We start from the raw sequence: 26724 nt of genomic DNA, 5'->3' as shown, positions 1-26724 counted from the left end.
ACCACAGTGCCACAGTGCCCCAGCTCTTTGTCCTTCCAGCTTCCATGGTTAGAAAACTTGAGATTATTTAGGATCTTGATATCTCTTTGACATCTCAGATAAACAAAGTCACTACAGCGGCATTCTGCTGACTTCAGCTATTGACACAAGCTCTTTCTTTCATCCCCACTGATGACCTGCCTTATGTAGCTACCACTCTTATCCATTTCTACCTTGACTATGTTAATGCCCTGTGTGCCGACTTAACGAGTTACCAGATGCACAATCTTCAAAAGATACAAACCGCTGCGGTGCACCTCATCTTTTGGCTCCCTAAGTCTTCAGACATTTCTGCTTACCGGAACAAACCCCACTGGCTCCCTCTTCAACCAAGGATCCAATTTAAAATCCACTGCTGGGTTTTTAAATGCAAGTATGATTTAGCACCTTCTTATCTAGCCTCTACACTGAAATGGTACCATCCATCCATGAGCCTCAGGTCTGCGAACGTCAATCTCCCAGTCATTCCACGCTCACATTGCTGTTCCAGAGGTGACAATTGCCTCTCTGTAATTGGAGAGTTTAGAATGACCTTGCCATTGAAATAAGCTAGGCGGACTCCTTTGAGGCATTTCGGGAAAAATTCGAAACTCACTTGTTCTGCTGAATCTTATTTATTTATTTACACTGGTGCCCAGATACCAGTCCGGTTTTTATGGGATATGCACATTTATAAATGCTCTAAACCATAATCATAAAAATAAAAATAAAACATAAACATATCAAGTGCAGAGTATGGGGCTGGAAGTACAATCAGAGCTTACTAAACTGTATGCAAAAACTATAGGAATAGTTTTGATTTCCTATGTTTCCAACACAACACCACGTTGCCATATAAAATGTGCTTATTGAAGGGTAATAATGGGTTAGAAATGATGTTGATGATATTAAATATAAAATCAGGTGAAGGAAGAAAAATAGATAAATTACTCAAATGTATGGACAAATAATTAGAACAATGCTATTGCCCATGTTTCTGTCTATTAACATGTTGCCATGTAAAATGTGCTGAGTTAAGGGCATGGCGATTATATAGCTCAAGCTAAGTGCTCAAGCTAAGTTCAGCCATCTTGTTTGAATTCATGATAAATAGGAAAACAGTGACATTTACTCTTATGAACTCCTCTTCTAGTTGCTAAGAGTTGAAAACGATTAGCTGAGAAAGGGTTTAATCACCTGTGCCAAGAAATGGAAGTAGCTAGGTACATGCCTTAAAATCACTAAAGTAGAATTCCAAATCAAACTCAAGATGTAGTTTTAGGCAGGCCTGAAACTACTCACATTGTCTGGGGTGGTGTACGGAATCACATTAGATTTCTCTTTAACACAAGGACTTTTGCATTCTTAGAGCGCCTCTTTAACTTCTGATGCCTTCAACATGGTTGACCATTGTTTTCTGATGGACCCCTTGTCACAAGTATGCATTACATCCAATGCACTACAATATTTCTGATCCTTCACAATCATTCCCAGATAATTTTTCGGAATTACACACATGGTGCTCCACCATGGTCCATAGGTTGATGTATTATTTTGAAGAGTTATCTGCTTCTTCTGGTTTCTCCTATCTTATATGCTAATTCAGATCAGTTTTAGGTGAAGTGTGAGGGATATATATGTACTATAGTAGAAACCAAGGACTTTTGCAGTACTGTTGGGTGTCCTGACCCACGTTTGGACTATTATGCTGCAACATTTGGTGCTGTGGGCTTAGGAAATCCAAGATGGTGGAAAAGCCCACATTTGCGCCAGACTCCAGGAGGACCGTGCAGTTTTGTGCACACCAAAATGGTCGCCTGACCTGCCACCCAACAGTGCAAAGAAAGATGGTTCTGTTCGAAACCCGTTTTTATTAATGTCAAAAAATTGCTAAGATCATGGGCCCGAAACCACCAAACAAAAATCCAACTATGGTTGAGTGTTTTACTTTACTCTACTACAGATCCACATCAATGCCATGTCAAACAAGGATCATATACTATACTTTCCTTTTGAAATGTATTAATTAAGGACAGCTGTCAAAAATAGGTGCAGTACCGGCATTGGATACTGACCGGCGCTGGCGCTCTATAAATCCTGACAGGAGAGCTGTCTTGCAGAAGTGAACAGAAGGGGGTCTTATGTAATTAAAAGTTCAAAAGACTTGCCTTTCCTGAGAACTCTTAACACCCCAGAGTCCCACACCAGGAGGCAGGATATCACATGGCCCTGTTGATTGAGAGGGAGGGGACTTCCCTGCAGCCTGCTGGACCCAACACAATAGACCCATTCAATTGAATGGGGTATGCTGATACAGACAAAGTAATTTCCAGTAATATGCTCAGGGAAGGGGTGCAGGCCTGTGTAAATTTTGAGGAAAAACCAATATGGTGAAAGTCACTAAAAAGCACAAAATGTTGCCATTTGTGAACCCAGGCTCTGAGGGGGATCAGAGTTGGGCGAGAGTGTATCTTAAATTAATCTGTGAAATGTGTATGTAATTTCAACGACATGTGTATCTGGGAAACCTGTCAGATATGAAAAATTCATTTTCTAAGTAAAAGCAAATGGGCGTTTCTTCAATAGACTGTAAGACTCTGACTCACTCTGACACACTATCCCTTCTCAAATCAGGTCACATAGAATCCTTGACCTATCAAATCATGAGAGGGTTGGGCATGCAGAATGAGCCGACCCACCCACTTTCAAAACACATAAAAAGAGACTGCTTGGACAGGCAAGACATTCACTTTTCATTTTCTTGCGGAGCATTTTGTCGGACCACGCAACATCTAGAAGGAACATCCAGAACTTAGACTCCAGATAGACTACAGAACCTGAAGCAAAGGCCTAACCCACAAGCTGAGAACTCTTCTCAGCAGGCCTTCAGAATCCAGCAATCCAACCAAACTATTCTACAGCCGGGCGAGCTGTGGGATTCTTTGGCAAGAACTTTTGCCAGAACCGGTAGCAGACCCAGAAAGCAGTGCTGTATCCAGAGAGAACAGAACCAGAGAGACCCAGACCAGACCGCTCTGAAGTGCCGAGCAGAGCTGACCCAGAGAGCTGTGACTTCAGAACCACCCGCCAGGAGTCCAGCCGAAACCTGATCAGACCTTGATGGCCTATTTCAACTTTAGAGCGTGAGTACTCTGCTAGAACTGTGCCAGAACCAATATCTTAGTCTAAAATAATCTGATTCAAACTATTGTAACCTGTCCAGAACTGTATCATAGAATCGTGTGTTCATTCTCCGATTTTAAACCTGTAAAAGTGACATTTTGCCATTTTGAATCATTATTTCATTTCTGAAAAACAACCTTCATAAAATCATCCATATCTTTGGAATTGTAGGTGCTAAGATCGTGGTTTAATGTTCATCTTAAAGCTAAGATTCTAAGCTTTCCATCAAGCCTAGAACTGACCTGCTAGTCCTTATAGTTCCTCCGTAATCGTGATGCACTCGGAATAAAGTGCCGCAAATTGACAGTTTGCTTCATTTCAACCATGTGTAAAAATATCTGTCTTTTGCTTCCATTACTGAATCGGGTTTTCAACCTGATAACCATCCCTGAATCATTGGTAGGGCTAACCTGACTGAACTGAACTGATTTAAAGTATCTCTCACTCACCCTGAACCTCTAGAGGGAATTAAAAGCATTTTCAGCATATTTTTCACTTCATTGCCAGCACATTCAAAAGGATCTTGCCTGCTTTAAAATCATACCTGTTTTCCTCTAAGCTCACTGGGGGGAACTGGAAATTTGTAGTGCATTTTGTATTCCTGAGAAATGTGTGCTCGCCTTCCATCTCCTTATCTTGCATAGGGGGGGAGGGAATTCTCAAAGAAAAAGTGATCATATTATCTTTTGTTGAAATCATATCAAGTTTATTTCTGTGCTGCAGTTTTTCCCTCATTGCTTTTCCTTGAATCCATAAAAGTATTTTCTGCTACCTTATCCTTCCCATACTAACTCCTCATTGATTGTAAAGAAGTGTGCTAGTGTCAGATTATCTATTGTTGATCAACATTATATTAATAAGTGTGCTATCAATTATTAATTTATTCATAAAAGTGATATATATATATATATATATATATCTTGTTTACTTTCTCAATAAATCTTTTAAATCTTTTAAATTGTAAAATAAACCTACTTCTTGGCTCAGTGAGATCAGGGGGATTCATATAGAAGGGTGTTATACAAGGGTTTATCATCCAGGGTATAAGTTGCTATAAAAATATATAAATAAGGGCTTCCCTTGAGGATTCCCAGACAAGGCACTGACTTAGTGGGAGTGCTTGATTGGAGTCATTTAACAGATTGAGGGCTCGTCCGGGATTCTGGATTAGATCTATCACTTGTGCAGATTAATACAGTGTGCTAACTGACATGATATATAAATTCTGTTGGATCACCACGCTGTGTTACACTGTAAAAACACCCCTCAAAGGAACGCTCTAAGGAAACCGTCTGTTTTGCAAAATAAAATACAAACTTCTTTAAGTCAGGAAGGAAATCAATTTCAAGAATGACGACGTTGGTAGATATCAAAATAGCCAGAGAACACCTCTTACATAAGCTATTTGTGAGAGGTGAGTGGGCTCATCAGGACCAGGCGGTTTGGTTGCAGGCAATCGCACCCCAGATCACTGAAACAGGGTCAGATATATGGAGAGATCAGGGTCCCTTACATGTGGCCCTGAGTGAACTATATATGGCCCCTAAGGCCAAGGATGAGCACAACAAGATTGCCAGGGTAGCAGCTATTTATATATGGGAGCCATACAGGGCAAATGTGCTGAAGGCCAAAATCTGGCAAATGGGCATATGATGGCATTAGAGAAGGCCCAATCTGACCTAGTCTCTTCTGAGCAGAGGCTGCAGAGGAGCCAGGAGTCAGAAAATGAGAGTAGACAGTACATCATTAAAATAAAGGCGGATATGGATATCCTGCAACAGGAAAAGGCTGACCAGGATACCAGATTTCTGGCCTTGCAGAAGGAGTACCAAGAAGGTTTGGACTCCCTACTGCAGAGCCAGAAAAAGCTGGAGCAACAACTAGACTTTAACAGGGCATGCACAGAGCAGGTAGCCACCCTGCAAATCCGACTAGACAGAGCGAAAGAGGAAAGCAATAAATTGATTTTGAAAGACCTGGATACCCAGGCAGAGTTTGATCAAGAACGCCAGAAAGCTGGTGCCTTTCAAAAGCAAAGGGACGACCTGGCAGCACAGATGCAGGCTCTTAGTCAGGAAAGGGACACCATAGGCCGGGAAGTCTGCCACTTAAAAGAAAAAATTGAAGAAAGTCACCTGGCCCTCCAGGGGCTGGGTGACCTCCACAAAGCGCACCCGAACTTGTTATTGCACACCAGGAGGGTGGAAGATGCTCTGGCAAGAAAGGAACAGGCCAGTAGGGATGGAACTCAGGAGGTAACCCTCCTGCAGCAAAGACTGGCCCAGTATTCCAGGACCAATCAGGAGGTGCAGAGAGAAAATGAGGCTCTCTGTCAGCACAATGATAGGCACCAGCAACAGGTAGCCATGCAGGAGAGACTGATAGAGTCTGGTAAGGCCTTAACTGAGGAACTGAAAGTGCAGGCTCTTGCATTGCAACAGGGAGCAGGGGCTGACAGAGATGAAGTTCGCTGGGAAAGGGAAACACCTGAGCATAGCCTCAGGAGCCCTAGTACCAGAGGCCTTCATCTCTCCCATTCCTTGGACTCTGCCACCCCCATGTCCCCTGGCGCACATGAGCACAGGGCCACAGGGAGGACAGATTACTATCCAACCAAAAGTATGGGGTTCATAGGCCAGTACCTCCCAGGATTGGATGGGCGGGCATCCGGGTATGGGCACCTAAGCACAGTGCAATTTAGTGGGGAACCCCAGGAGAGTAGGTCCACTAAGGGCATCCTGAAAACCTCTGCCCAGTTAGGTCAGTGGGGGGGGGGTACCCATCAAATCCTGGCAGCAAGGAGGGATCTGAAGACTCCTCTGAGCGGCCCAAGACACAGGAGACTAGGTCCCCACATTCTGCCAGCCATTCCCAGGCTTGCAGAATCCGGGAAAACCTGGAAGATCAGACGGGCACCTCTGGGAGCATTGCCTCTGAGTCAGAGGATGAGTGGACCAGGGTTACCCGAACCAAAAAGGCCAATAAGGCAAAAAGGGCCTTGCTTAAGGACCCCTTAAAGCAGATCAATGCAATAAGGAGTGTCATCACCCCTTATCACAAGAACGCCAAGTATTCTGTTTGGGAACACTTGGAGCTTTATGAGCAAATGATGGAGACTTTCCATTTGAAAGACAGCAGTAGCTGCATTCAGTATGTAAAATGGACATTCTCCCCAGAATACTCCAGTTTCTTTGCGGGGCTGGAGGACTAAAATCATTCAAGATGGTCCACCTACAGGGCGGCCATTTTGAAACATTTTTCTGTTCACAGAAATCCCCAAGAGGCTCGCAAGGCAGCCTACAATTTGCAATGTGGGGAGGATCAGGCCCCAAAAGAATTTGTGCAGGAGTTAAAGCGTGCTTTTGCGCAGACTACAAAAAGGGTACTCACGGACAGTAAAGAATTTATTAATACGTTTTTCCATGCCTTACCCAAATACATAATGGACCAGCTCGTGAGAGACTTTCACGAGAAAAGATCTTTAGACTGGGTCATTGAGCAAGCCACCCGCATCTATGAGGTGCAGAAAGCAGTGGAAAACAAGAATCAGCCTAAAAACCCCAAAACCAAGAGCACCCCTGCTGCTGCCAAGGTGGCAGAGGTAAAGGTTGCCCCCATTTTAGATTTGGAGATGGGGGGGCCTAAAAACCTGCCTGCACCGAATAATTCTAAGCCCAGATTGCCTTCGGGCCAGTCACAGACAGGGAGTCAAGGAGGTAGTCCCACAAATGGGGTCCCTCGCTCCCCTGACTATGTAAGTCCCCGCTATAAGGGAAACAGTCCAATCCTGGGTTATGTGTGGACTCCTCCAGCCCAAGGGGGGATCCAACCAAGCGCCCAGCCCAGGGAACTTCCCTCCACACTTCCCCCAGGAGGGCAGAAATTCACCAAATCCTGGCCAGAACTTGTTCCCCAGGTATCCACCCAACTTCCAGCCCCAAAATCATCCATCCTTCTTTCCCCAATTCCCTGAGCCCAGACAACTGAATCCAGGAGAGGGGAGGCCAAGAGTGGAGGCGTACCCAAATCTTCCCAACCCAGGGTACTACCAGACAAGGGATAGCTACCCTTCCCGGTATCAGCGCAGGGGAGAAAATAGAACCCTGTATCTGCCTGAGCGGGTTTCACAGTTAGAGCGCCAGGTCCAAAATATGGCACGGGATCTGGGTCACATACTGAGGGCTTAACAGAACCCTCAGATGAGCATGCCACCGCAGAATGCCCCAAACTCTGGCCCTGGTGCTCCAGAACAATGACGGGGGCAGCACCCCGATAACCCACCGGTTCCCAGGGAGGAGGCACAAGGGGAAGGGGGGTGTAAAGCCTTGGCGGAAGCTTCCTTCCCAACTTGTAAACAGCCCCTGGAAAACCAGGAACCGGAAACAAAATCTCCTACCCCTGGAAGTCTGCCACCTAAAGAACAGAGAGGAGGTAGGAGAAACAAAGGACCCAAACAGACCCATTTTGTGGAGGAGGTACGGGTCTTCCAATATGAGGGAGAGGGATCCCAAGAGGATCCTGGAGAAAGGATCTTCTCCCTCAGCGATGGGGGAACTCCTCCCAAGGAAAAATGGGTCCCAAGGGATTCCAATCCAGACTGGGTAGATGTGGGGATTGAGCTGTCGCCGCCCATCATCCATCCCAGAACCAACAATACTGAAAACCCCTGGTTCAAACCCATCCTGGTGACTGCCTCCAAAAAGGGGGGGGCGGCCCAGAACCGGAATCAGGGGAACCTAAAACCGAATCAATAGACTGGGTAGATGTGGGGATTGAGCTGTCACTGCCCATCATCCTATCCCAGAACCAACAATACAGAAAACCCTTGGTTCAAACCTATCCTGGTGACTGCCTCCAAAAAGGGGGGGCGGCCCAGAACCGGAATTAGGGGAACCAAAACCGAATCAATAGACTGGGTAGATGTGGGGATCAAGCTGTCGCCGCCCATCATCCTATCCCAGAACCAACAATACCGAAAACCCCTGATTCAAACCCATCCTGATGACTGCCTCCGGAAAGGGGGGGGCAGCCCAGAACCGGAACCAGGGGAACACAGAGCCGCATCCTTATCCGATTGCCAACTTTTTCTTTCAGTTTCCCAAAACTCCCTGCCGAACTCTGCCCAGATCTCTTCTCTCTCAATGTCCAAAACCAGAAAATTAGCCCCCCAGTTGTCCAAAAATGTGCATTATCTGTGCCCCCTTACAGAGAAGGAGGGAAGATACTATGCCCCGGTTCAAGTACAGGGGCAGGGTACAATTTTGGCACTGGTGGACACAGGATCCCAAGCTACCCTTCTGTCCAAAAGGGCCTTTGATGAGCTAAATGCAGGAAGGGGGAGAACTACCATATTCCTCTCACCTCTCTTCCTTGACAACTTCAGAACTTTGACAGGAAGGAAATTCCCGTCGAGGGGACTGCAGATTTGGACATTAAAATTGGGCGACACAAGGTGAAACACCCGGTCATAGTAGTGACTCCAGAGGGCACCCCTTGTTTACTAGGGAATGACCTCCTGAGAAGGTTGTCACCCCTAATAGATTGCGTAAACAAGGTCCTCTGGACCCAGACTAGCCGACCAATAAAATTAAAACAGAGTGTCAACCATGTTAGTTTAAATGGCACCTGCCACATGGTTGAACAAAAATCTGACCAAGTAGAATTTCACTTCCAGAATAACCAAATTCCAGATGTGACAGTAATAGCAGTAGGACAACAGACTGGTGATAGGTGGTCCTCTCTATTTCTGAAAAACACCCTTCCCTCCAATTTAAGGTGGTATTCCACATTGGAAGGAAACACTCTGAAATTCTTTACTAATCCACAATCAGAAACTCCCACTCCTATAGTCCAGAAAGATGTGAAATCAGCTCAGACCCTGGCTGATATTCAGCGAATTGGAGAGCAGTTGTTCATCCCTGTTCAGTTAAATGATGGGAAGGACTCTGTTCTCGCTCGAGTATGTGTGAACAACGGTAAGAGCTTCATCAGCGAAGCCATGTTCTGCCAACTCCAAAAAGATCCAGCCATTCCCACATTCAAACTGATAGAAAAATGGGAAATGGATCTGGAAACACCCAATTCCAAACATCTCCTGCCAAGCAGGTGTATGCTCAAAATCTCCATTGGCAACAAGAGCATAGTCCATAATTGTTGGGTCGTGCGAGACGTCACTGCCGCCTTTTACTTAGGCGGTGACATTCTCAATCGCTTTGCCATTAGTTTGGACCTAATAAACTTCAAAGCTTGGTCCCGATTAGCGGATAATCCCATTCGCTTTGATGATCCAGAAAAAGCATTTAGGTCAGCTCAATTGCTACCTTATGCAGTTGAAATTCAGGTTAAGGAGGAAGTCACCATCCCAGAAAGGACCTGACAATTCTCCCTGGAAGTGACAGTTAAAAGAGGACAAAAATTGAAAAACCCTGATGCTTATATTCATCTAAATGCTTTTCTCCAACAGCAAGGGTTAGGGGTAAACCCAACACCATTATTCAACATAGAACATGACACCACTCCGATAGAGGTGGATAACAGCGACTTAAAGAGTATTACTCTAGCCGCAGGCACCATTATTGGAATGGCAGTTGATGACCGACATTTTTCCATTGATCTAGGAAATGAACTGTTAGGACCAATCCCCAAGGACTGTTTTGACAGTGAGGACAATACAACACCAGACAGGATCTTTACCCGGCATGGGGGGGAACTTCCTGGTGTACACTTCCTGCCCTTATGGTAAGGAAGATTTGACTTTTGACTTCAGGAGGGATGAGGTGATTTTCCAGGTCCATGAGGGCTGCCTTTCGCACCTGAACCCTCCTGTCCAAATCAGCACTCTGACCAGGGACTTCTCCACCCAGCTGGAGGAGGCAGCTGAGATAGCAAAACCAGAAGTCTTTCCAGGCATCAGGCAGATGGTGGAAGAGAGAGTTAACCTAGCTGATGCCTGCGTGACTCTGGAACAGAAGCAAAAGTTGAAACAAGTTTTCTTGGATTTTCAAGATCTCTTTGCGGTAGACTCATATGACTGTGGTCGCACCGACATCCACACAACAACAATTACCTCGGACCCTGGCATGACTCCAGTGTTTGTGAAGCAATATTGCTTGCCTCTCGCATCAATGGAGTCCCTTACTGAAATAATTAAGAACCTTGAGTCCCGGGGAATAATCCGTCCAGTACACAGCACCTTCAATAATCCAGTGCTGGGAATATTGAAGCCAAACGGCCAGTGGAGACTCTGCGCCGACCTTAGGGAGCTCAACAAACAGGTCCATACTTCCCGATGGCCTCTTCCCTACATTGACCAAGGGCTGGCCCAGATTCAGGGGTCACAGGTATTCACTGCAATAGACCTGACCAATGGATACTGGACCGTGCCTGTCAGTAGGGAGGACCAATACAAACTGGATTTTACCTTTGGGAGCCAGCAATACACATGGATCCGGACTCCCTTCGGATACCTCAACTCCGGCAATGAGTTCAACATTTTCCTACACAAGGCCATGCCCGACCTGGGTGCAAGGGGTAACCTGGCTTATGTAGATGATGTCCTCATCAAAAGTTCATCTGTGGAGGAACACATAGCGGAGATCCGTTATGTTCTGACCCAGTTGAGGGCCGCCGGAGCAAAACTTTCCTTTCAGAAAGCACAGCGGTGTAGAACCCGTGTTAATTTCTTGGGGCATGAGATTACTCCTCAGGGTCTCTGTCCCCAGGAAAAGAAGGTGGGAGCACTCCAAAAACTGAAAGACCCCACAACTCTGTGGGAACTAAGGAGCCTCCTTGGACTGACTAATTACAGCAGAAAGTTCATTGAGGGCTACGCAGAGATCACCAGACCCCTGATTCATCTCCTGAAGGGGGGGGTCAAGTGGGAATGGGGTCCAGAACAAGCCGAGGCGGTAAAACAACTCAAAAGAAGCCTCTCCCAAGTGCCTTGCCTAGCTTACCCTGTCAGAAACAAGGAGTTATTCCTGGAGACGGGGTTCTCTAATACGTGCTTGATGGCAGTATTATACCAAAAGCAAGACAAGGTCAATAAAGTAATCTCCTATGCGAGCAAAACTTTATCCTCTGTGGAGGAAAAATTCAACGATTGTGAGAAGGCACTCCTGGCAACGGTGTGGGCATTGAAGAATTACAGCCCGTTCATCCAAGGGGAACACATCAGAGTGGAGGTTCCACACCAGCCTCTGCAATATCTCCAAAGTGACAGAATCCGAGCCGGAAATGTGAGTAATTCCCGAATCACTTCCTGGATCCTGTCAATGCAAGGCTTTCCTGTGGAGGTCAGATATGGCCAAAACAAGAAGAGTCCCCTCGCGCAAGGTCTGGCTGACTTGCATGATTGTGCCAGAGAAAACTGTCTCGAGGACGAAAGTCTAAAAATCAAGGACAACATGGAGGCATATCTTAATTCCCCACACAAGTCTTTGAAGAGGACAAGTGTGAGGGAATGCCCACTGTCTATGTGGATGGATGCACTTATCATGTTGACAACAACGGGGAAAAAGAACTGGTGGCCGGCGTAGGGAATGCATGGGTGAAGGAGTCCCCAGAACCCTCCACTGGGTACAAAATTGGTCCCCAAAGTAGTCAGGTGGCAGAATCGATGGCTGTGTATCAAGCCATCCTCACTGCTGTCCAACATCAACTCCATGAACTGGTCATAATCACAGATTCAGATTATGTACGGAACAGGTTCGTGGAGCACATGGTTAATTGGAAAACCAGAGGCATGTTATGTGCTAATAACAAACCCCTGAAACATGGGAAGTTAATCCAAAATATTGATGATCTGGTCACATCGAATGGGATGACCATCTACTGGAAAAAGATCAAGGGTCATTCCAAAGTAGAGGGACCAGACAAAACTGGAAATGACTTAGCTGATCAGCTGGCCAAAACCGGGGCCATCCAAGGGGATCTAATAGAGATTGAGTCCCTGTTGGGGGTAATCCAGGTCACTGTTATCACTAGGTCCCGGACAAATGCTCACAATGATCTTTCAACTGCACAATGGAGTAAGGAGACCCCAGATGCTGATTTGATTACGGCTCAAAAAGGGGATCCAATAATTGGTAAGTTTTACCAACACATTGAGGACCCTGAGAACTTTCCCCTGACGGATACCGATTACATTGGGAAAGAGGACCTTAGAGTGTTGATGAAATGTCCAAAAATGTTCCGAATCCAAGACGGTTTGTTGGTAAGGAAATCCCAAGCTGGCCATGATCAGTGGGTGGTCCCTACCTCATTCTGAAGCCTGATGTTAAGTCACGCCCATGATGCGGCCAACGCCGGTCCTAGGGGGTTTCATACAACACTTGAGATTTTAAGAGAGGTTGCTTACTGGCCACACATGAGGCAGGACCTCAACCAATACTTGAAGGGGTGTCTTGTGTGTGCACAATTTCAGCCAACATCCCTCACACACCGTGCACCTCTCCAAAAGAGGGGGATGGCACTGCCATGGTCAGATTTGCAAATCGACTTTATAGGCCCCGTGATTCGCTCCTATAGTTGAAACAAGTACATGTTGACGGTCATATGCTTGTTTACCAAATGGGTGGAATGTCTCCCAGCCCCAAACTGCAAGGCAGAAACTGCAGCTAACCTGATAATAAACCACATCTTCTCTCGGTTTGGCCTACCTCAAAGGATTGAGTCAGACAGAGGTAGCCATTTTACCAGCAAAGTAATGACTAAAATGTGGTAGATACTGGGGATAAAAGGAAGCTACATATTGCTTACCGGCCAGCTCCTTCTGGTGCAGTGGAGAGATACAACAGAACCATAGTGAGCATCTTAAAGAAGTTTGTGGCAGATTCTGGGCCAAGTTGGGATATCCGATTACCTCTGGTCCTAATGGCCATCAGATCTACCCCTTCATCAGCAACTAAAATGTCACCGTTTGAGCTGATGACTGGACGCAAGATGATGCTTCCCCAGCATTTGCTCTAAAGGACTCAAGAGCAGACATTGATAAATGCCACCACAACTCATGAGTATGTGGAGAATTTAAGGAACCACCTTCAACATGCTTTTGCCTATGCTCAGCGGAATCTAGAAAGATCAGCTGATAGGATGAAGACCCATTACGATTTGAAGACCACCCAGAAAGAATACAATGTGGGAGACCCGATCTATCTATACAATTTCCAAAGAAACCAGGCCAAACAGCGAAAATGGTTGCCTACATGGAAGGGACCTTTTTAAATTATAGACAAGATCTCCCCAGTTGCCTACAAGATCCGCATCCCCAAAGGTAGTTTGGCAGAAGGGGAAGACAAGTGGATCCATATAAATCAGTTAAAGTGTTGCCATCCCAGGCACACTCTGCAGCAACTGGAGGAGTCCTCTGCAATACCAGAGGGGGCCGTTCCAGAGTAATTCAGTTCCAACCCTAAAATATCCCACATATAGTCTCTAAAATATTATGATTCTTGAATGAAAATGTCTTCTAATTATATCTTTTTTTTTTTTAAATAAGAATGCAAATGTCTATTGATTTATAAAATGTATATGCCGCCCCACTTTATCAATAGTGGGGGAGAAATGTCTACGAATAGGTATTGCCGCTTTGCTTTGTCATCCTAGGAGAAAGAAAACTTGGAGACTGACCACAGAAGACGACCTGGGGACCGGGAGCAAAGATCCGAGGGGCCCGGGGTACCGCCCAAAACTCCCATCAGGACCGGCGAAGAGAACTGATCGATCCACCCTGATGGAGGAAAAGATGCTGAACTTTGTCATCTGCGGAATCGGAAGAAGATGATGTGCACATCCCAGCGCATGGATCAAAACATCCTTTGCACCCGACTCCCCCTCGACTCGAAATCAAAGCGCAGTCAGGCGGGGGGGCTTGTTGGGTGTCCTGACCCACGTTTGGACTGTTATGCTGCAACATTTGGTGCTGTGGGTTTAGGAAATCGAAGATGGTGGAAAAGCCCACATTTGCGCCAGAATCCAGGAGAACCGTGCAGTTTTGTGCACCCCAAAATGGTCCACTGACCTGCCACCCACCAGTGCAAAGAAAGATGGTTCTGTTCAAAACCCGTTTTTATTAATGTCAAAAATTGCTAAGATCATGGGCCCGAAACCACCAAACAAAAATCCAACTATGGTTGAGTGTTTTACTTTACTCTAATACAGATCCACATCAATGCCATGTCAAGCAAGGATCATATACTATCAAGTAAAATCCTTTCCTTTTGAAATGTATTAATTCAAGACAGCTGTCAAAAATAGGTGCAGTAACGGCATTGGACACTAACCGGCGCTGGCGCTCTATAAATCCTGACAGGAGAGCTGTCTTGCAGAACTGTGCAGTGAACAGAAGGGGGTCTTATGTAATTAAAAGTTCAAAAGACTTGCCTTTCCTGAGAACTCTTAACACCCCAGATACCCATACCAGGAGGCAGGATATCACATGGCCCTGGTGATTGAGAGGGAGGGGACTTCCCTGCAGCCTGCTGGACCCAACACAATAGACCCTTTCAATTGAATGGGGTATGCTGATTTTGGGTGTGGACTGTAAACGGAGCTCTGCCTGGAAGGAGAGACATGTGATCCCTGACTCCCCCAGTTCCTAGGGGCGGGCCAGACAGGCCTGTGGATTCATATTGCAGCAAATATATGTTTAAGTTAAATTGCTTATAAAATCTTGTATTAAGCTCACAGAAATGTGCAATTTGGGGATCCTGAAAATGAAAAATGCCCTCACGATTTGAGCCCAAATTCCAGTTTGTACGGTGTTCTGGGACCGAACCCCGCTATTTATTAATATTGCAGACACTGTGTTTAGGATAGAGACATAGTAATTTCCAGTAACATGCTCAGGGAAGGGGTGCAGGCCTGTGTAAATTTTGAGGATAAACCAATATGGTGAAAGTCACTAAAAAACACAAAATGGTGCCATTTGTGAACCCAGGCTCAGAGAAATTAATCTGTGAAATGTGTATGTAATTTCAACGACGTGTGTATATGGGAAACCTGTCAGTTATGAAAAATTCATTTTCTAAGTAAAAGCAAAGGGGCGTTTCTTCAATGGGCTGTAAGACTCTGACTCACTCTGACACACTATCCCTTCTCAAATCAGGTCACAGAGAATCCTTGACCTATCAAATCATGAGAGGGTTGGGCATGCAGAATGAGCCGACCCACCCACTTTCAAAACACATAAAAAGAGACTGCTTGGACAGGCAAGACATTCACTTTTAATTTTCTTGCGGAGCATTTTGCTAGACCACACAACATCTAGAAGGAACATCCAGAACTTAGACTCCAGATAGACTACAGAACTTAAAGCAAAGGCCTAACCCACAAGCTGAGATCTCTTCTCAGCAGGCCTTCAGAATCCAGCAATCCAACCAAACTATTCTACAGCCGGGTAAGCTGTTGGATTCTTTGCCAAGAACTTTTGCCAGAACCGGTAGCAGACCCAGAAAGCAGTGCTGTATCCAGAGAGACCAGAACCAGAGAGACCCAGACCAGACCGCTGTGAAGTGCAGAGCAGAGCTGACCCAGAGAGCTGTGACTTCAGAACCACCCGCCAGGAGTCCAGCCTAAACCTGATCAGACCTTGACGGCCTATTTAAACTTTAGAGTGTGAGTACTCAGCTAGAACTGTGCCAGAACCAATCTCTTAGTCTAAAATAATCTGATTCAAACTATTGTAACCTGTCCAGAACTGCATCATAGAATTGTGTGTTCATTCTCCGATTTTAAACCTGTAAAATTGTCATTTTGCCATTTTGACTTGCTACTCCTTATAGTTCCTCCGTAATCGCTATCAACGCTCTCGGAAAAAAGTGCTGTGAATTGACAGTTTGCTTCATTTCAACCACATGTAAAAATATCTGTCTTTTGCTTCCATTACTGAGTCCCGTTTTCAACCTGATAACCATCCCTGATTCATTGGTAGGGCTGACCTGAACTGATTTAAAGTATCTCTCACTCACCCTGAACCTCTAGAGGGAATTAAAATCATTTTCAGCATATTTTTCACTTCATTGCCACCACATTTAAAAGGATCTTGTCTGCTTTAAAATCATACCTGTTTTCCTCTAAGCTCGCTGGGGGGAGCTGGAAATGTGTAGTGCATTTTGTATTCCTGAGAATTGTGTGCTCTCCTTCCATCTCCTTATCTTGCATAGGGGGGAGGGAATTGTCAAAGAAAAAGTGATCATATTATCTTTTGTTGAAATCATATCAAGTTTATTTCTGTGCTGCAATTTTTCCCTCATTGCTTTTCCTTGAATCCATAAAAGTATTTGCTGCTACCTTATCCTTCCTATACTAACTCCTCATTGATTGTAAAGAAGTGTGCTAGTGTCAGATTATCTATTGTTGATCAACATTATATTCATAAGTGTGCTATCAATTATTAATTTATTCATAAAAGTGTGATATATATATATATATATATATATATCTTGTTTACTTTCTCAATAAATGTTTTAAATTGCAAAATAAACCTACTTCTTGGCTCAGTGAGATCAGGGGGATTCATAGAGAGGGGTGTAATACAAGGGTTTATCATCCAGGGTATAACTTGCTATAAAAATATATAAATAATTGCTTCCCTTGAGCAATCCCAGACAAGGCACTGACTTAGTGGGAGTACTTGATTGGAGTCATTTAACAGTACTCAGGTCACCCTTGGACGTTAAACGTTCATAACACCTTGGAACCTGTGTGGACTGAAACACAGAGAAGGGCAAATGCTCTAATTTCTCATATCAAAATCTTTATTCAATATTTACAATAGTTGATACTGGAAAAACAGACACTGATATGCATAAGTAAATGTAAAGTAAAAAGAAAAATGTAAAGTCATAAAAGTGCTGATGTGTCTACAGGACAGCAGTGTCAACTATTCCTACATTGGAAACAAAAGTATCATACATAAAAAAACAATTCATACTATATATATATATATATATATATATATATATATATGTTATCCTTGGCTTTACTAATTACATGAGTTCACAAGTATAGGTGATATACATCGATATCATGGAGATGTAATATGGCTATGTCGCCAAATGAAATGCCTGACATGTTTCATTCTTGTGTACTTGGTTTAGATATAAAGAAACTCTTTAGGCGCTACTGAACTGATTACACCATTATTACTTCTCCAATTTACATCAGCAATCTGTGTTGATCTGTGTTATTGGATATGCTACAAGGAGCCTTACAATCTTTTAGGTTTCCTTTTCTCGCAGCAATCGAGCACTTCAATGCTTATTAACTTCTTTGTTAGGGATCTCTAAATTATCCTTAATTATTACAGGCGTCCCGCGGTGCGTGGCTCATTTGGCATTCATCACTACTGAAAACAATAAACATGCACTGGTTTAGCAGTCTGAAATATTAACCGAATTTAGTGTAACAAGTTCTGTTGTGCGAGTGCACTGTACCTTATGGCTCTCATCTGCTGGTGCGGATGTTCAAGCCGTTTAGCAAATGGTCTGGTCTTGTGCATGTTATCTAGTCTCTCTCTTCTATCCGATCATGTGGATCAACTATTTAGAAAAACAGAAAACACAGCATACCGAGGTTATATAACTGGAATGTTTGTGTACTGTCTGTCTAGTACATGTAAAAAGTTAGTGAAATTGTACTTACTAGCATGGACTTCATGCATTCGTGACTTCTCGCTGGGAGCACCATTTAACAAGCCATTTAACAAGTAGTCTGGTCTCTATCTTGTGCTTGTTAATCTGTCTCTCTCTTCTATCCGATTGCACGCATGAGCTAATTAAAAAAATAGATAGAGAACACAACACACCGAGGTTATATACCCGGAATGTTTGTGTACTGTCTGTTTGGTGCTTGTGAGGGCTAGCAAAATTATACTTACTAGCAATGATCACTTTGTTTGTGACTTCTCGCTGAGATGGCTGCTGTAAGTGCTCGTGCTACACTGGAACGATGGATTTCCTCGTTGCTGGTTGAGCAAAATGGTTGCAAAGCAACGGGTTACCTGGACAAAGCGTGCTCAGGCCTACCTTGCTCTCTACTATGCGCTATATAGAATATGGCAGCCATCTTTGAAATGAGTGTCAAAACCTATTGCAGCCTATTTTTCATGCTTTAGAGTGATACATTATGATTGCGGACCTGTAAAAAAAAAAAAAACTACGGCCACATTTTATGCCATTCCACATTTTCATTAAGACCATTTTTGTCACATTTAGTCAAAAGAATAAATTCTTGCTCTTTCCTCAGCAGTCTCTATTATCTGCATTAGTGTCCGTAATTTTTGGTATTTTATACAGAACTGTCCGTTGCATTTCTTTACAATTGTGTCCCTGTTTGGTATAGTGTCCCACCATGGGTGCATCCATGATCTTATTATGTATACAACTTCTGTGTTCACTTATTCTGGTTTTTCTTTTTCTTATGGTTTTGCCAATATACGTAAATTGACATGGGCACCAAATAGCATATATCACGTGTGAGGGTTACCTAAAGTTGGACATCTTGTCTGTTATCTGTTATCTGTTCAAACGAAATCTATCAACAAATACATTGTAGTGACTTTAGAAGCCTCTATTCTGCCCCTTTATTTGGGCAAATGCCCTACCCCTTCATTGCATGCAAATACCTTGGTTCATATTGCACCAAGATTTCTATGCTACCAGTCAAATCCCCCCATCTACAACCATTACAAGTACTATTATGGCTGCTGTGAAATCTCTTCCTTGGAGAGAATACAGGGACTCCAATCTTTACAATAAGCAAGTAGACTGGCTGTGACAACCCTGACAGTGATATGTTTGGAAGATATACTCAAATGAAATCCTAGTGCTTTTAGATCACATATTTAGATCACATATAGCCATATGCCATTAGATTGTGAAGGAAGTGCAATATGTGAAAGGCCACAACATGTGTCCTCTGGTGGTGGGAATGGGCGCAAGGGGAGGGAATCATTACAGATAAACACTGGAGACTGTTAGGTTTAATGTGGCATAGGCATGTATAGAATCATTAGGGAGGACCGATGGGATCTAGGAATGGTAGAATCTTTGGGGTTGTGCAATTGCCTGCATTGGTTGTTGAAATGTTTTCCAGGCAGCATTTTGCATACAAAACAGAATTCCCTATACAGAACTGATGGATCGTGTTGACTCTGCTCAAGAAATCTTCAACATAGTGGCTCAGCACTGGTGGCATGTGTTGGCTTTATCTCCAGTCACAGCCTCCTAAAGTAGCATTGGTACATTGCTCGCGTTGATGCCTCCCAGAGCCTTAGCATTTCGCTTACGAAATGAGTGTACTCCCTAGTTGTCCTCCCCTCATCTGCCAGGTCATTCTTCCTTTTTGCACAACATCCATAATGTATCTATTTAAGAGATTAAAAGAGATAGAGAAGGACAGAGAGAGGGAGTGTGAGGGAGAGAGAGAGGGAGTTTGAGAGAGCAGAGACGATTTTCAAAGGGCAAAAGGGGTACTTGCCCACGGCCCCCAACTTGGAGGGGGGCCCACAAGGGTCCCTGATCTAAAGAAGTACGATTCCATTTGCCATTGTTCACTAGACTTAAATAGCACGTGTCAGGATATTTTATAGCATGCTGATGAGGTTCTAAGCCCATTGCCTGTCTGTTTTGACAAGTACATTCTGCCTTTATCAATTCATCATGTAACGCCTTCTGAGTTCACTGCTATATACATAGTGTGTGTGTTCCTAACGCACAGCTCTGTAGAATTCTTTCCTTCCTGTGGGAATTATGTTTATCATGTCTAATAGTTAAAGTTTAAATGCATATTGATAAATTGAATGCCACAATCGTTCAGAAGTTAGCTCAGTGTGTCAAGCACTCATTGCAGAGATATGTGTTCATATGCAAGATTAGAATAGCACATTCCAGCAAAGCTGGCTGAGCCTTTCCTATGTTTGAAGTTTATAAACATACATGCATATGTACTTGGTTGTATAGCACATCAGGTGCTATTATCAGCAATGTATATGCACCAGATAGGAGTTGCTATAAAAACTAACATTTCATCTGTATGGTGAAGGTCTAGAAATTATTTTGTTCAGATGGGGTGTTGTGAAACCTAGGCAATCACCTCCAACGATGAGTATAAACTGTTAGTCCAAGAGGTGAATAAGTATTCAAATTCAAGACTGTGGAACAAAAGCGTTCAGGCTTGTATCCTGGCTTTGTCAGCAGACAATACAGTGATCCTGGTCAAATCATGTAATATCTTTTACATTACTGTGCTGTCTTATGTGAGGTTTGCCTCCTTGCATACAGTAGTATTGTTTAGCCCATTACTTGATCTTTCTTCTTACGTAGGCCATTTGACTGGAAGGGGTGGTAGACAGAAGAGAGCAGGCAGGATGTTGCAGGCCTCGGGCAAGCATATTTTAAGGTCTGCTCGTTTGACACAAAAAACGGTTTGGTCAAAGTTTTTATGCACGTTTATAAATGACTTTGTCACAAGCCATTGTTTTGGAAGAATTTAAAGCTTTAAAATAAGGAAGAAAAACCCAGATTAAATGTGTTAAAACACATCGATTGGTGTGCTGGTACTTATTTACTTTCCTTTACGTTGGAGAGAATGAAGCTAGAATCTTTCCCATTTTGCGTAACACCCTTCTATAACATTTTGTTTTTATAAATGGTCATGTTTTGTAATGTGATTTGTGTACTTTCCAAGTAAATTTTATAAAATGAGATTGGTTTAGTTCATGATAATAACTGGAAAAGAAAGTGTTCAAATGCAGAAATTGCAGAGTTGGCACACATCCACTCCTTAACCAATGTGGATTCCTGGGCATCTCATTCAATCTTGTATTGCCTAACCTTTCAAAATTGCCAGTTCCTAAACCTTTCAAAATTGTCAGCCCTTCAGAGTGATTTCCTTCACAGGGTATGATCTTCATAAAAGTTTCACTCATAGGTTCACAGGCTATAGTGTTCCTTCCACTATAATAGTGACCATTGATATATTGCATATCACAACCCTTGTTCCTTTGATCTCTAATGGCAACACTATTTGAAAGCCATATCCCACTTCTTATCTCAGTCTGTCTGGATACAGACACCTTCCTGGTAGCTTCCAATATGCATCCACTATCCATGCTATGGATGGTTACTGTCTCCTAGCTTCCATTTGGTCTCCTGTATCCATGCTTGAGCACTTTTGCATTCTGTGAGGCAGCTGATGTGAGTTCTCATGTTATGTTATTTGGCATTTATATAGCGCTCTATATAGCGCTCTGTTTATTCTGGGTTACATGCAGGGATCAAGTCGAGGGTACACGCGGGTAGATGGAGTCCACCCACTTTATTCAGAGGGTGGACTCAGTCCCCCCCAGCTAAAATGAGAAACATTGAAAGACTTCTTTGAATTTATGAATTAAAGTAAAGGTGAAATGTCCCATTTCCGTACTGCATGTTCCAGGGAAAACATCAGTATTGGTTCTTGGAGTTTAAAACATGAACACCTTTTAAAGTTTTCAAAAATACTATTAGAAGAAAATATCCTCTATTGGTTTTGTGTGTGTGTTGATTTTATGAAAGGCAAATGCCGTTCGTCCTGTGCAAATTGTGTGGTTCTGCAAAGCCAATTTAATGAAATGTGTATATTTCACCTTGATATGCACATTTTTGGCGACAACACATCCCATTTCGTTTGTTGATGAGTCCACCCACTTAGGACATGACCCCTGGTTACATGAACCTTTTACATGTATTCCTGCATTAATACTACAGGCTTCATACCTTCCTGGATGCCATTGATAAAAAGTATCCTGGATCTACAATAGAACAGAAGTAACCTCTTTGTAGACTGTTAATGTTGGCCTTCAAATGCTACTTGTTTATTATTCTGATTAGAGCAAGAATTAAGAGGGTAAGGGGAATTAAAGGGAGAATTTAGCGGTGTAAGAAATGTTGTGTGTGCCAGTGGAGGGGGCTCGGCCTGTCTATTCCCAATCCGCATCTCTGGTGCCTGAAAGTCTGTTACTAGGCAGATGTGGTGGCCAGTGGCTATCCATGGTTGGATGACTAGTGGCTCCTTGAATAATGTACATCCTCTCCATTGGTGGGCTTGGTTTTCCTCCCACCCTAAATACTGGATTAAAGGAATACTCCTGCAACTGTTAGGCAGATCATCATTGGAACCACATTTTATTGAAGACAAGCAACCCACTGATGACCCAAAGAAGAACTCTGCAGCTGACCAGTATTGACTCCAGTGTTGTCCCAGTGAAGCACTGCTCCTCTGTCCTGATCTCATTAAGGCCTTTGTTGGTTGTACAACCACTTCACTGATGGGAACAACCAGTCCTTACCCCTGCTCATGGATACATGCCTGCAGAGCCTTCAGAAGAGCCACTGGACCAACCGGTGGATTGACCAGCTCTCTCCTGGGCTACCTCAATGCAGCCATCGTCGTTCTGAGTACAGCCTTGGAACTTTTCAGATATTCAGCTTATTCCACAAGTCACCCGCTCCTGTCTTTTCAGCTTTCTCACCCCAAGGGAAGCTGTGCTGGGGCTGCTCCTATGTTCACTGCTGTATGATCACCTTTTACCACCTCACTGTGGTGACCATCGTTGGGTCTTTTCTTCTTTGTGTCCCTGAATGAATTAATTAATTTATTTTGTAATTCATTGCCCCTGAGGTGACCTGTGGCTGTCTTTCCCACTGAAGGCTTAATTTGCCTTCAGTTGGGTCTTTAACTGGAAGTTGCCTGGAACTCATTCCTAAGTATGCGACTGACCAAATCGAAATCCCTTGAAGCAAAGTGTGTCTGCTGTCGAGACATCTAGACAACAATTGCTGTAGCAACTAAGAAAGAAAAACTGGCCTGGAAATCTAAGCCAATTGGGTAAGTCTACTATCCTATAGCTTTGTCGCCCTGTCTCCCATAGTTTAGCTGGGGCATAACATCCTGAACTTAACTCACTCTGGCCTGACGTTTGGTGTTGGAATTTCAGTGTAAGTATACTTCCCTAGGTCTGTCGTATTGTGTTGGTTTTAGTTAAGTACTCACTTGAATTGACATGAACTTTTATCTAACTCTGGAACTCTTTTCGTTAATCATAACCACTGGCACTAAAAAACCTCTATATAAACCTATCTGAAGAAGTATATGCTTTAGAAATGGTGACTTTTTGAAATAAGGTGAACTGGTAACCTTTAGGCACAAGTTCCCAAACCATCTTACGGTTGGAATTCATATGGTTGAGGAAAGCTGTTTGTGTTTAATCTAAAGAGTTCTGACTATTTTCTCTGCACTGGTTATTGATTCATATACATTTCTTTTTATCCTAAGGGTGGGTGTGTATATGTGTTTTACAAGGTTTTGCGTCACCATATTTACATAGGATGTTTGCCTGCTTAGTGTGTAAACTAAAGACCTACTGTGATGCTGGAAATGCATCGGAGGGACAGGGCCTCTGTATCCTTGTCCTTTCCTGCTCTTTATTGTGTGTTCTGACGCGTTTGCCGTGCAGGAGTTCATGTGGGACTCCTGGCGGTGCAGCTCTCTCTCTTTTGGTTTGGTGAACAGACCCAGGGGATACCCTTAAGGCAACCATGGGTGGGGGTGCAACCCTGTGCCCCTAGTGTATGTTTTTGGGCACCTGTGGGTGACCCACAGAGCCGGGTATGGGCTGGTGGCAGCTCCGTGCTGAATTGACGGGTGCCTTGAGTGTCCTCCATTTTGGGATGCCCAGGCCCTGTCATTGGAATCAGTAGATTCCTGATGGAGGCAAAATGGCCCCCATGGCCTCTTGTCTTCCTTCACCTGTTTCCTTAATCTTTCCTGAAGTCCCGGGAAGCCCTGACTCTGTCCCTTACCCCTGACTGGCTGTTGGGTGGAAGTTCCATATGGTAGTGTGGAGAAGTGCTGACCAGACTGGCTGGGGCCTTCTCAACGGCCGTATGTTGTGGGTACGGCTGTGGGTGGGCCCTGGGTGAATAGAGTGTGCAACGAATATGCATTCTATGTTATGGGTGTTTAGTATCTGGTGTTTGACACATTGGTTGAGACAGCCCTGCCTGAAACCGGTATGAATGCAGTTTGGAGTGTTGAATGGCTCGGTACTTGTCCCAAAATGCATAATTTGTTGTGAGTGTCTGGAGAGAAGTGAATGGCCGGAATGCACCGTGTGCCTGATTGGCTGCCTGCCTTTATGAATGCCCTTAGTCGTGATTGCATGCTTGAGTATGACCCAGCGGAATGAATGGGAGATCAACAGTATATCTGGGGACCTCTCACTGCTAGGAATCGTGTTCAGAAGCTGAAGTCCACTACGACGAGTAACTGGAGTAACTGAAGCCTGACCTTGAAGCCCTGCTGGAAGAGAAGAATTGCTGTTGCTCTCCTTCACAATCTGAAAGCTGTTGTGCCTCCAAGGACTGACCCAGAGAGGACCTGGTAAGGTTCCCTCTTCCTGAGCTACGAGGGACCATCGTGCACCAGCTGATCTTTGCCAAAGCTCCCTGCTATACAGACCTTCGACAGGCTGCTGACCCGAGACGGGGACTGCTACGGAATCCCTGTTGTCCGCCACTTTCGCCGACTTCCGTCGCCGACCAAAGCCGCCGTGCTCCCATTTTTGCCTAAGAACTTCAATGATCCAAGGACGCTCTTATCCGCATCGTCGCCGCTGTATGCTGCTGGAGAAGACCTGGCCGTCGACACGCTGAGGAGCATCCACCGGTGGGTTTCCCGCCACCCAAAGACCACAGAGACGCCGACGACTCAACGCCCTTGTTGGGCCACAGGTCTTCAACTCTTTGCGGTCCAGAACTATCAACACCGAGGTGCCCCACACGCCTCTTCCTTGCAGGACGTTCGTGCTTCCCCGCCAACAAGCACCACTAGGAACGACGCGGCCACTTCACCGTCGTAGCTCGACCTGTTCTCCGTCAGACGTTCGACCCCCCGTGACTCCTACTTTAAAGGGAGGGCACTCAAGAAGGGTTGTCAATTCCTTGACGAGGAACGCTACAACGCCAGGTACTTTGGGGTTGCAGAACTATTGGAAAGTCTAGGGGGAACAATATATGGACTGCGCTTGTGATAGATCTTTGCTTTCCAGGTTGCCCAGGTGGGGGGATCTCCACACAGAACTGTGTCTAGATAGCAGGACCTGTAATCTGCCAATCGTTCCAACCAACTGCTTTTCTCCTGTTTTCTACTGTTGGTTTCCTTTATTTTGATCTGTGTGTCATTCTGACCGTATGCACTTTAATGAGATCTAATAACGTTTGTGGTACCACTTTAGACCTGTATATATTTACCATTGTTGATTTTCCGAGTACAAAGTGAGATATCGTGATACTGTGCATAACCTTGAATATTAATTATATAAAGACTGTGTTTTTTTTACCGATACAGTGCATGGACATTCCTTTGTGGGTGCTTGGGGACTACACTGTACTTAAGAACCAGCCCACATCACCTCCTGAGAAGCTATCCCTTGATTGCTCGACCACAATACCAATAATAGAGAATCTTGGCTGGGGCCCTCTGTGCCTCTCCTCTACCATATAGAGAGCAGAAGTACAGACACCCCCCGCCAGTCTTTACACTAACAAATAATTGTATCTTCATATACTTACTCTCTAACTTGAACTACTGGTGTTGCTCTATGTGGACTTATTGTAGCCCTAGACCAATCTCACACCTTTCCTGAAACTAAGCCTTGCCGCTCTGCTCCTCACCTTGATTGGATTTAGCTAACCTGTCAGTGCCTTTTCCCGTTTACCAAATTATGCTGGCCTCCTAATATCCTTCCACCAGGGCTGAGTTTGGAAATCTGTCTTAACAACCAGATTGCCCAAGGTCTTAATAAACCTAATCAACTATTTACGACTGTACACTCATTTGCTAATATGCAATTTGAAACACATCCCTTTGAACCTTATTTTATTAAAAAGGCTTGAAAGGCCCAAAATGTATGATTTGTGGGATGCAATGCCAAGAACAAGGTTTCAACCCGAGTTGAAGAGAGAAAGGTAGTCTGGGGTGAAAGCATATTATACAGTAATGAGTAATATATTTGCAATAAAGCTAGAAATTACTTCTCTATTTCGTTTTACTGCTCTCATAGACTTGCTTTATGTATGCAGGTGAAAGCTCCTGAACTATAAGAAAATTAGAGTTAGTGGTGGGGGAGAGTAGGGTGATTAAACTTCCAATAGAATGTAATTTACTCTAGGAAAAGCTGTTGGTGCAATTGGGTTTGCAGCACAGTGCGTTGAATGCTACATTCTCACAGGCTACCATTAGCATTTATTGTGTATAGGTGTGCTATACATGCCATATCATATCATATCACATGTAACACGCAGCATGCTGAATCTAAAAAGAGTGACCAACTTCTAAATGTAAGCTTTTAAAATGCCAGCTGGGTGTCCAACATACTTTTTCAGTATCGTTAGACTCCCTAAATCCTTCTCCATTTGTTGTTATAACCCTGTTATTGCACTTGTTACCCATTTTTAGTGAATACAATTTAAACTTTTCTTTTTT

Source organism: Ambystoma mexicanum, chromosome 2p (assembly GCF_040938575.1).
Source record: "Ambystoma mexicanum isolate Mex_15411 chromosome 2p, UKY_AmexF1_1, whole genome shotgun sequence".
Classification (NCBI taxonomy): domain Eukaryota; kingdom Metazoa; phylum Chordata; class Amphibia; order Caudata; family Ambystomatidae; genus Ambystoma; species Ambystoma mexicanum.
The sequence above is the reverse complement of the archived record's forward strand: the minus strand, read 5'-3'. Positions refer to the sequence as shown.